At 40.2% G+C, this 12440-nt stretch overlaps 1 long non-coding RNA gene across 2 annotated transcripts in view; it reads right to left on the bottom strand.

Moving 5' to 3' along the window:
• LOC146434930 (uncharacterized) overlaps positions 1-12440 on the bottom strand; it is a 164493-nt gene that overhangs the window by 94707 nt on the left and 57346 nt on the right. The gene's annotated exons all lie outside the window — the stretch shown is intronic.

Below are 12440 nucleotides of genomic sequence, written 5' to 3'. Positions count from 1 at the left end.
CACAGCAATACTTAGAATCTTACACCTGTAAAGCTGTCAAATCATAGATAATGTGCATACTCATCGACTCGCAAAGCAGATAAAGAGAAAGGTTTATCAACAAGAAAGGATTTTGCCTGCCTGACTTCTCCAAATTGAAAAGGAAGATCCATATTGGCAAGATCTTTATCAGCTGAAGGCTGTCTCTGAAATCAGCAAGGGCACTTTTGCTTCTCAGGCTTCCTCTGACACTGTGAGACTGAGCTCAGTCCTTGCTTTTCTGTTTGGCTTCTTAGTGAGTGTTTGTAAATCATGAAATAAGTCCTTTCAGACTACACAGGGGACAACTGGGTGTTGTTTCAGATCTGAATGCACACTGAGGGACTCAGTGTAAAAGAATTACCATTACCATTGTCATTCATACAAGAAGGTATGTTGTACCCACATTTCTGAACCACCAAGGCAGAGAGTGTTGCCCAGAGGACAAAAAGCACACACAGATGATGTGACATGTCATAGTAAGCCAGCAAAGGTACCTCTGGAAAACATTTTGGTGAAATAAGGCCAGGAATCATTGTTTGTTTTTTGCTTTGATGACATTACCTAAGCAACAAGGACAGATTTGAAACTATGGTTTTGATCTTTTTGGGTGTTAATGGGATGGTGACTGATTGTGGGATCTGTTGTCTCAGGAGGTCTTCCACACAAGAATGAAAAATTTGTAAAATGAGGCATCATATGAGCAACCCCAGGAACAGTGCACCTGAACACACTGACATATTTGTGGGGTAGGAGCTGTCCAAAGAATTTGCCTTTGGTGCCGTTAATTAGCCCAGCAAGGGCTTGAAAAGCTAGGGATGAAATGATGCTCTGCTGCAGTTTTTGCTCAATGATCTGCACAATGTGGTTGCACTGGGAAATTATGCTTGAGCTTGGAAACAAATGCAGTCTAACCCAGCTGTCTGCCTGTGCATTATGCACACACTGCAAACTCCACAAGCTCTTTGTCATGACTACTCATTTCTGAGCTGCTAAACTCTCCTTCCTGTTCCTTCTCTCATTTTTAGATGGATCTGCCATTTTCTGAACCTTCTTATTTACCTTGTCTGGCTTTTCTCTCACAGGCTTGGCAGCCCTGCCAAGGATAAAGTTGCTAATGAAGACACAGAATTTCATTGCCAATGTAGTCAGAAAAAAATGCACCTAATTATTATCCAAATATTAGTAGCCACACCAACAGCACTGCTTTTATGACAAAGTAGAATGGGGTTCCTAAATCTGCTTTCAGAATGCCTTCAGGTGGGTGTGATATTTTCCAGTACACTCAGCTTTTGTTCCCTGGTGTTTAACCCGACAGGTAAACAGAAAATGAGAGGATGAACAGGAAAGGTGAATAATTGGGCATAAATTCCTGAAAGTTATATTGAACCTGGGAGATTATATAATCCTAAAAAGCGTAAGACATAGGGGTTTTTTACCAGCTGACAATCTAGATAGGCAATGTTGTTACCAGCACTGTAAGGTTTATTTCTATTCCTGTAATTTCAAGTAGGTCTTAAGTAGAATTTAAGTATCTCTCATGTTTGCTGTCTGCACAGCTGTGAATTTTGTCAAGTCCAGCATAGTTCTTAGGCATTTAAAGAAGAAGCTTCTAAACCAGCAAAATAAGAGCTGAGCTCTATTCAGAAATGCAGCAAAAACAACTTCTGCAGGTACCATCTGTCTCCAACTCTGGCTTTGTGTGATACAGAGCACCATGACCTTCTTCCACACACCCAAAAGAAAGGATATTTTGCTTTAAAGGAACCTTTTAACTTTTCTGTGACATCCCCAAGGTGCCTAAATAACAGAGCCAAGTCATCCAGCCTTGAAGCCAACTTATCCAGCCTTGATTTTTCCAGACTCACACACCAATATGAAAAGAAATACTGGCTCAAAGTCAATAGGTTTATGCATGCACTCAGGAAGATTTAAGTCTGTGTCGAACACAAGTACTTGATTTCAGGTTTAGCTGAGCACAATCAAAACTCTTGTCAGATAAAAGTCTTTAATTAGATTTATTTTTTTCCCCATGCTATTTGTGAGGTAACATTTATATAATCTGTGAGAGCTGGTAATATCATTCTCCTTGCAGCATATTTACACTCCAACAAGCTCCTGTGTCAGTAAATGCACTCAGACAGAGCACATCAGTTGCCACCATCCCACTGCCAATAGCCAAAACAAAAGAAAAAGAGCAAAGCTGTTAGTATATTTTTTTCCAACAAACTAAAGAAAATGAGTCAATCACGAGAGCAATGCCTCTCCATGAGAGATAGGAAGATTGCAGCTGCAGAATGTAGGAGAATTTCATTGACCTGTTATTGGTTTGAAAAGATAAAGGGCTTTCTCTGGAAGTGCTTTAAAGATATCCCCACACACAGAGGTGACAGAAAGCTAAAAAAAGTTCAGTAGCAAGAATTTATATCAGCAGAGCTGTGATCCCTTCATGTGACCAGGGACGTGTTGCACTTGTCTCATTGCTGGTCGAGGAGTTTCTGAATGTCTGGGAAAAGATGAGTAAGCCCTGTTAATTAAAGCTGGGAATGGGAGGAACGAATCAGTGAGAAATAAAGCAAGAGAGGTAATCAATGAGGAAGGAGGATTTTGCTGGTAGGATGCAATTAGACTTTGAGGGAAAGGACACAGAGCGATTGATCATGTAGTAGCTCCCCAGCTATCTGGAAATATTTTGCACCACTCACTGTGAGGGCACAAATGTGGTAAAACTGGCAATCCTGCAGTCAAAGTTTGGAAACAGAAAGAAGTTGACACTGATAATTGTATTGAAGAGGGAAAAAAGCAAACATTGAAAACACTGACATGTATTGACAGTCACAGCATCTGTCCAGCAGATATTGGGAAAGAGAAAAAATGGAATAATGAACAGAGATAAATGTTGGATTTTCTAGTGTGATCTTAAATAACAAAGAAGAATTGTGGGAAAATATTTCTCCTTAGCAAGATTGGTAGGATCAGAAAGCATTTTTGATGAAAATAAAAGAATAAACAAAGGTAAAATAAAGAAAATCTGGTTAGGTATAGAAAAACAGTAGATTTCTTGCTCTACAGAAACCATGAGGTTGCCTGTAGCTGATGTGGTTGGCTCCATTTGAGGTTTTTGTAAGTGGAGATCCACTGGAATGGGAAGAAAAGCTGTGAAAGCCTAGTTGGAATGATTTTGGACTCAAATCTGATCTTATTACATGAGTTCACATGTTAATATTGAAGTTTGTTCTGGCCCTGGCAGGGGGTCAGGACACCACTATGGTAATGTCAAATTCCTGTTAGATGGGGTGGTCTCCAAAATTCATAACTAACGATCAGCTTAGTTGTTTATTAACAACTAATCCAAGCCCTATAATTTTGTGGAAAGTGGATTAACCCAATTTTCAACTTTGATCAGCCCAGTATACCTGCTGGATTATTCTTCACATAGGATCTGGATTTTCAATTATTGTTTTCTTTCTTTTTTTTTTCTTTAAAATCCTCCAACACCATATGACAAATGACCCCAAAAGGTAAACCACTGGGGCCACAGACCAGGCTGGAGCAGGATATTACAGGACATAAATGGAAACAAGAAGCTGTAAATTCCTAACATGCTGACTACCTTCCTTACCTTCAGCACTGGAGCTCCCAGGATATATTGCTGCCATTGAGGAAGTCACCTCTGGAACCAAAACCCAGAAATGGCAAATGCTGTGCTCTCTTTGCAAGTTGTTTTCACAGAGGTATTTATTTGTTTTCTGTTCTAGCAGGGCAGCCACAGCAGTTCATTCTGCTTTTCTTCTTCTTAAAATTAATATTGTGAGCAAATGAAAAAAGTCACACCTAAAATATTTGTCCATCTGTAAAAATGGGAATATTATCATCTCCTTCCCAGGGGTGTTGTACATCCCAGTTAAGGGTTTGGCACTCTCTCAGGTATCTCCTATCTCTCACTGTGGCTTGCTCAGCCCTCAGTTCCCTCCCCACATGTTCACACAGGAGCTGATCCCCAGCAACTTCTTAGATGCCTTGAGTTCTTTTAAAGCTGGTAGCCTAAAGCTCCTATTTATCCTCCAAATTTCTAGTCTCTAATCCTGTATATCTTGAGTTTTAGTCTCACTCAGGCTTCAGAAGAAAATAAAAATTTTAAAAGACACATCAATGTGGCACTTGGGGACATGGTTCAGTGGTGGGCTTGGCAGGGTTAATGGCTGGTCTTGATGATCTTAGACATCTTTTCCAACCTAAATAATTCCCTGATTATAGTCACCATGCAGCCTTTGGGTGCTGCTTGGTAAAATCCCAGGGCTGCCCAAAGGAGAGGATGTTCACACCATGCTCCTTCAGCCCCACACCCAGCTGATTCCCTGTGTCCTGTGCTCTCTGCATACTGAATTCAGAAACTGGCCACCCTCCATGAAACTTTATGGAAATTATTTGAAACAGAATTTTTTTACTTCTACTTCCTTCAAGCTGGTGTGAATTTGGATAATTTTTTTTTTTTTTGCAGGTTGCATTCTTTCTTTCCAACATGAAATGTGACATCTGTTGACAGCTGGGTGATATTTCCTTGACAGGAGGGGTTTCTGTGGGGGGAAAAGAGGAATCATATTCGGTGACATGAAACATTTAACAAATTTACTTCGGTTTCTCTGAGGATCTTGTGCTGAACAAATTTCATAAGAAGCAGTTTGATTTGTGTTGACTTTACAACATTAAAATAACTTCATGACATCTTAGTGAGCATTACTGGTGTGTAATGGAAATATATAAGGGCAAAAGATATTTAAGAAGAAAATGTTTTAAAGACACTAAACCTAGATTTAAAAGACACCCTGTCTATTAAAGCACTCTTCTCAACAAACAATGTTTTCCTAACAATATTTTACTGTTGGATTATTCTCCACCATGGCGGACTGGAGTGAACTGCATTTAGGTTGGAGACAATTGTCTTTAAAACTAAGTAGTGTCTTTTTTCCCTATCTGACAATCACATTGGAGCTTTTCCAGGGCAGGGCAGGAGCACTCCCTTCCCTGTCTGTGCTCTCTGCTCCCCACTGGAAATGGCACCCAGTGCATGAGGGTAGAGATACAGATTTCCTATTTTATAGAGATCCTGCTTATCAAGGGACACTAACTGTGCCATCCTGCATTGGTCTAAATCACAGCTCCTGTAGGAAACACAGAGATGCTTTGCTGTAAAACCAGACTCAGGAAGGGAAGGATTCAACCTCTATCCCTGAGGAGCTCCTGGTAACATGATTTTGCCTCTGGCAATGGTTTACTTTTGAGGTCACCTTTCTACAAAACGTACTTTCAACAGCTCTGTACTGTTTTCCAAATATTTGGAATATATTTGCAGCAGTACAGGGGAGTCAGGACTGTGAGAAAACCATCTTGGAATATAATGGTTTAAATATCTTTTCTCCTACGCAGTTGCGTATCTTCCTGCACTTTAAATGCAATATAATTTTCACTCAATTTCAGTATTTTTCAAAATTAGACATTAGACCCAGTTTCACATGACAGTGTGAGCAATATGAGTTGTTGTGGCATAAGGACATTTCCCACCAGCCCACCCCTCCCTTCCAGAGGGTCCCATTGCTGTGCTGAGCCCCAGCTGCGTCCCTTCTCCTACCCTCCTGCCAGCATTCCCAAATGGCTGCTTCCAGCACCTCCTGGCTGTGGTGGTTCCTCCCCCTAACAAATGTGAGAACCTTGGTGAATGTCAGACCAACCCTGACAGGATGAAAACCCTCAACAAAAAGATGATGATTACAGACTCATTAGGCCAACCTGTAGTGAAAGTGCTGTGACCAAATGTTCAGTACTTAGGGTGCCATAAATTTTCCTAAATGGGAAAGCAGTGTTTTAAGCAGGCTTGTACTTATTCTGGGTCAGGATCATTAGGGAAGGATTCTCTCCTGCTGTAACTCATGTGGCAGAAACAGAGGTTGTATATTTTGGGGGGGAGCTTCATTTTTACTTTTAAAAGATGGTCTCAAGCCAAAAAGCCTGGATGTGAGCTCAGGCTTTGAATTCAGGTTTGGTGCTATCAAAGTTTGCTCTAACAGGCAAGGGCAGTGGAACATAGGAAATGTTCCTTTTTGATTTGAATTTCAAATTTCCATCAGAAAGATCTGGATCCTTGATTTTTGATCCACTAAAGATGCACGGTATCTGTATACAGAACAATTTTTGTTTGCGCCTCTTTGATATGTGAATAGGTTGTTCAATGCACAGGTTGTTTAATGCATAGATTGTTTAATGCTCATTTTTTTGGTCTTGTTTTCAAGATCAGACTGGATGGGGTTCTGAAAAACCTTGCCTAGTCAAAGATGTCTCTGTCCATGACAGAGGGATTGGAATGAGATGATCTTTAAGGTCCCTTCCAACTCCGGCCATTCTATAATTCTATGATTCTAAGATTCTATGATTCTATGATTCATAAAGAAAGAGAAGCCTAGTATTTTCACAGCAGCAATTAATATTAAACATGCTATATATATAATTGATGGAGATGAGGACTGAGTAAATGAAGCCTGGGGTTTATTTTTCTTGGAGGGGTTTTGTGTCTTTCATCCAAAATTGGTTATTTGCTTTGCCCTGACTTTACTGCACCATATTAAACTCCCTGGCATTGAACCCACTGCCCTGTGCCTTCATGGGGATGAGCAGAACAACCTCCATGAAGGAAAGGGCAGCCTGGAGAGAGGGACAGAGTTATTGAAGTCTGTCCTGTAGTAGAGGAAATGATACCCTCTGCACCCTCCACTGGGTTCTCCACTCTGCTGGACATCACTCAGATATTTCCCTGTAGGAACATCCAAATGGAAATCCTGGCCTCCTACAAGGAACCATAGGTAATAAAAAACAGATTAGTCTTTGGGTACCATTCTGCTATGATTAATAGCAGAAATAGTGAAAATATTTTTTTATAATAGTCCACAGGGTTGCTAAGGTTGGCACAAGTGTACCTGAATGGTAACTTTGGAAAAATTTTTCCTGTGTACTGCAGCTTTTTGTCAGCTGTGTCAAGAGTTCCTGTTCAGCTCTGGTCACCAGAGGGATAGGCAAAACAAGCTGAACAATAATAGAGATGTTTGTGCAATTTCAACCACTCTTGCCTTTGCTTCTCGAGTGACAAGTGGCAGGAAGCCAACTTTTCAGGGTGTGCTTGGAAAGAAGGGACGAGCTCATTGTAGTCCTGTTCAAAGCATGCCCATGGGTGAGGGAATGGAACAATTCCCCACTGCTGGAAGGCTGAGAGGGGACAGCATCTCCTCCCTGAATGCTGCATGGACTGAACCCTAGGAATGAGAAAGAGCTGCTTAACTTGATCACAATATTGGCCCAAGAGTAAAACAAACAGGGTAAATGTTCATTAATAAATGGAACTGAAAATTGGAAGGGTTTTAACAATTACGGGAGTAAAGTTATGATAACATGTTTAGATTTAAGTCCACATGTCAGTAGAATCTCATTCCTAGAGATGTCCCCGCTGTGTTTATCTGAGTTCTTTCATTTCTTTCTTTCAAATGAAAAAAGGACTCATAGAAATGCTCTATTGACATGGTGTCAGTCCCACAAGTTTGCCATATTCTGCTGAGAAAAAACTATTGCTCCACACTTATCCACCTCAATGTTACTCTTAGATTTGCACATTTGTTCTCTCTCCTTTTTTTCCCTTTACTTATATTCCTGCATGCAATGTCTTTCAAAGATTAAATAAATTGCTATTCAAAAGGCAACACTACAATTCAATTTATACTCCCAGGTTCTTCACTAAAACTCAATACTACAATGTAGTCTTTAAAAGTGAAAGAATTTGCTTTTTTTTTCTAAAATATGTTAATATAAGAAAGGCTTTTGAAGGAGAAGGAGCTTGAAAGACTCTGTAATGCTCTATTATTATCTAGTCCATAAAAAGAGTACCACAGCAGCATACCTTGCTGACAGTGCAATTGACTACTTTTTTTTTTTTTTTTTACTTTAGGACATATAGGGAAAAATGAATTACACTATCAGACATTCCACAAAATGGTTGTGAGGAAAGATTAAGCTTCACCTGTGAGCTTCCCTGAAGCACAGTCATTTGTGTATATACATGAAGCAAAATACACCTCCACAATATTGGGTCATTATATAGAACTGTTTCCCACTAAATAAACACTCAGCAAATGGGCAATTTTGCACCTTTGCTGTTTTGCTTTTTTTTTTTTTGCTTGAAGGACTGTTTTAGTTACTCTTTTTCATACCCAGTGAATTATCACTTGACTGAAGGAGGTCCTGTGGGTATTTCAGCTGGGAATACTGAAAAGGTGTCATGCCGTGGTTTCTGGATCTTTTCCAGTGAGCACACAAGCAAAAAAGAGGGTCTGCTATTGCATTCCTTAGGGCTGTACCCCTCTACCTGCTGGGCATCTCTGGGGCTACAGGAATATGAGGGGGCTGGACCACAGGGATGGGTAGTAGTCTCAGCCCTAACAGATATTGCCACAATATTCCCCTCTGTCTCTGTCAACAAACATAATATCTTTTGCATACTTAAATCACAGGGGATGTTTTCTTTAATGAGCCATATTTAAAAAAAAAAAAAAAAATCACACTCACACACATGGACAGAGATATCTACTGCTATTAATCAGGCAAGATATTGCATATGCTCCGAGCCATGGAAACTCCTTAGTCTCCAAAGACAGTTACAGAAGTTGTGATCATTATTAAAGCAAAAGAAAGAAAAAAGAAAACAAGAACCTCAAACTGTCAAAGCTTCAGAAAGAGGTTTCTGCAGATTTCTGGAGGTCCCTGAGAGGCAGTGGGGAGCACAGCTTCCGCAAGGTGCTCCTCAGAGGAAACCCATGATGTGGCACTGAGTGGTACTGAGGCTGCATAAACCAGTATTCCATGGAATTTCAACTGCTGTTCTGCTTTGAAACAAAAGCTGCAAACATACATTTAGGAATCTTTTCCGTAGTCTTTTGTCAGATGGTTTTAGCCCAACGCAGCTCCGGAAGGATCCTCTCTAGGTGTTTTTTGGTATCAAAGACTGAAAGAAGGCAGAGCTGTGCTCTGCAGTGCCCCCAGTGCCACATTTTGGGGCTCAGTTTGGGGCAGGGGAGGCATAGAACAAAACAGGGGGGAAAAAATCACCCCTTTTCAATCCTTATTTTCTTTTAAGAAAAGTGCACACTGCCAGAAATCAAAGCATGAGAAACATCTGTGTTTTCTCGTTTTTGTAGAACTGTTATTCTTTGAGTGCTGTCTGATGCACATCCCACGCTTTCTTTTTTTTTATATATATATACTTAATTTGCACCTTTTTAATTAAAAGATATTTCTTCTATAATTTTCAAGTGCTGCTTACTTTTTCTGCAGTTGTAAGATTATTGAAGTTTGGAGGAGGAAAAGCAGGAACCATGAGATGTTGAGGTGAGTGGATGAACTAAACCACAAAAAGAACCTGTAACAAGGTATTAGAGCAGGCAGAAGCATCAGACAGGTGTATCATCCCCGAGAAGTCAGTGAAAGCAGAGAAGTGACAGGACAAATTAGGTTCTATAAATTAAAATGTAGAGAAACTCTTACTAAGCATCTTGAACGTCTCATGAAATAAGAGGTCACTGAAAGATTGTTCTTGCTTGTCTCAGTAGGATCCTTTCAAACACAAACAGCTGCCTTGTGCTGGTGGGATGATATATCTATTCCTCCATTACAACTTCTACACTTCTGCTTTGCATCTCTGTCAAACATTGAACACAGAATCTTTACTCATTACCTCATAAATCTGCTGTAGTAACCTACGAGTCATGAAATTGTCAATGTGTATTTATGGAACAGGTCTATTTTATCAGGGCTTTTTTTCTTCCACACCATTTAGTGCTGTTGACTGATACCTATTGAAATTCAGAAACATTTTCTGTAAATATATGTTTATCTTGCTGTTATTTAAATATATGAGATTGTACTATATGTGTGGCTCTTGATACTTACATGCAAATTTCTTTTAAAAAGATGACTAAGCCAATTTGAACTGAATGTAAAGAAAACAGTTCTTTGCCGAGACTTGCATGCCAAATTTCAGCCAGAAAGGATTTTAATATAGAACTCTTAGACTCACAAACCCTCAGAAACAGTATTTATAATGGAAATTTTGACAGCACCTTCAGTGCAGCAGTGAAAATAACACCACCATAATGAAAAAGGAATTATGATAAACAGAATATATTATAAAGTAGGGTCTAACAAATTCATAGCCTTTCGTTTTGTCAGCAAGCTGGCGACAGGCAGTGAAATACAAAACAAGCCTTAGCTTTTAAATGAGAACAGCCTGAACAACGAAAGGGCTTCTGTAAAATAGATTAAGAAAATATAATACCATCCTTAGTGCACAAAGTACTATTTTCATTAGGAACCTTAATTCACAAATTAGCACTAAGAGCACTTAGAATGGAAGAGGTGAAAAATGTGGCTATCTGTCATTTTGGTAGTGTATTTTCTTAAAAAAGAGATTCTTATTACATTTCCCAGGCAGGTTTGCTAATGCCTTTTGTTTAAATATTCATACATGGGGTTTTGAGCCTCTGAAGAGAGACAGAGCCTGAGAGCTCCTGCTGAAGCAGCTCTGAGATGTGATCCACAGTACAACAGGGGGACAGACACAGGGGGATGTGCTGTCCTCCCTCCCTGGCATCCTGGGGCCTGCTGAGCACACCTACCACACACATGTGGACCCACAGGCTACTCAGAAGCCTGGTCTCTGCTAAAATTGCCAAACCAAACTCTGGGAACCATTCCTTTCCCATATTTCTAACCACATTTCTGTATTACAGCTTCCAAAGGCAGCGAGCAGAGGATGAGTTCCAGTGGTGGAATGCTGTGGGATTGGGGGTAGAGATCTTCCCTTGCCCAGTGCAGCACCAAAGTAACATCTCCATGTGAAGGCAAGGTGGAAACATTCCCATAGAAATAATTGTGGTTTTCATCAATTTTCATTGGCATGAATATAACTGTTAGCTTGCATAGTGAGCCTGCCTGTGTAATAATATGTTAAATGTGGGATCAGGCATTCTTCTCTTGATGGAAAAATCTGCATGTAATGGAAGCACACATCTACAATAGAATTTGGGGTTTGGAAAAATGTAGAAAGTAAAAGATATAATCTAGACACTGCTTTGTTTCCATATTTCATCTGTCTAAAGTAATACAGTATTGGAAAAAGAAAGTGCAAGACAAGAATTTCAGAACAAGGATGTCCTACCTCTCCACTTGGCATTGGGGGTTGGAACTAGGTGGTCTTTAAGGTCCCTTCCAACCCAAGCCATTCAATTGTATTTAAAACAGATACTCCTGAGTTAGCAATGTATTTCATTTTCCTTTCAAGACAAATATCAAGGTTAAACCACTAGAAATATGCATTGCTTCCTCTCTCTCACATAACCTCACTACAAAGCATTGCCATTTCTGGGCTAATATGAACTGAGCTCATTAAAGTGAAGAAATTGGTGGCCTACTTTATAATTTTTTTAATGTAAAGTGAGAAATGTTATTGTTTTTACTTTATTTTTAACTTCATTCTGCAGCACTGAATATCTTCCATGTCAATTTCTATAATGCCTCTCTCTAACGTTTGGCAGTATATTTAGTAATCAGAGAAGCCATCTTTAACCTCTATATTAATTTGCTCCTGAGCAATGTCCTCTTCCCACAGCTGTGTCCATCAGGTTATCTGAATTTCACGCATGATCCATACTATGTGGAATATCTAGGCACTTGTCCCTCAGCCTGTAAGTCCTCATAACCTTGGCAAGGTGTTTCTAGCACTTCAAAGTGCTGCATCATCTGTCCTATCCACGGATTTAAATTGAACCATCTGCATTGCTATTCTTGGCCAAGATGTGACAGCGCCAAGGATGTGGCCTGAGGGCAGTGATGCTGAGCCAAGGTCACCTCCAGACTCCTGGGGACCACAGCTGGTCAGGGAACAGCGATGAGCCCCTGCCCTCAGGTTCAGCCCCTCTGACTGTTGGTGCCTCTTCCCATGACACTGGGACTGAGCTTGGGCAAAGCTGTAAGCTCTGCAGAGATCTGACAACAAACGAGGTGGTAAACAGCAAAAACTGGGCTTTTAAATATCACTTTATGTGCTAACCCACTCAGCAGCTGACAACTGCAACTTCCATTCATTAGGGTGTGCCTGGGGAAAATCAGGCTCTTCTCCTTTTGGCTGCTGATGATTTCCTTTGGCATTAACCACATTAGCCACACATTATGTTCCATCTCTAATTTTCTATTAACTCATAACACTTTCTGGCCTCAGAATACCTAACCTGGATACACTCTTCATTTGAGTGGGAAGTTTTCTTCTCTCAAGCACTGTGGGTGACACCATCAGTTAATCAGTTTCTAGCTTTTCTGATAAAATCTTGCAG

The sequence above is a fragment of the Lichenostomus cassidix genome, chromosome 7, assembly GCF_008360975.1.
Source record: "Lichenostomus cassidix isolate B80296 chromosome 7, HeHo_3.0, whole genome shotgun sequence".
NCBI lineage: Eukaryota > Metazoa > Chordata > Aves > Passeriformes > Meliphagidae > Lichenostomus > Lichenostomus cassidix.
This window is presented reverse-complemented; position numbering and strand designations above follow the sequence as displayed.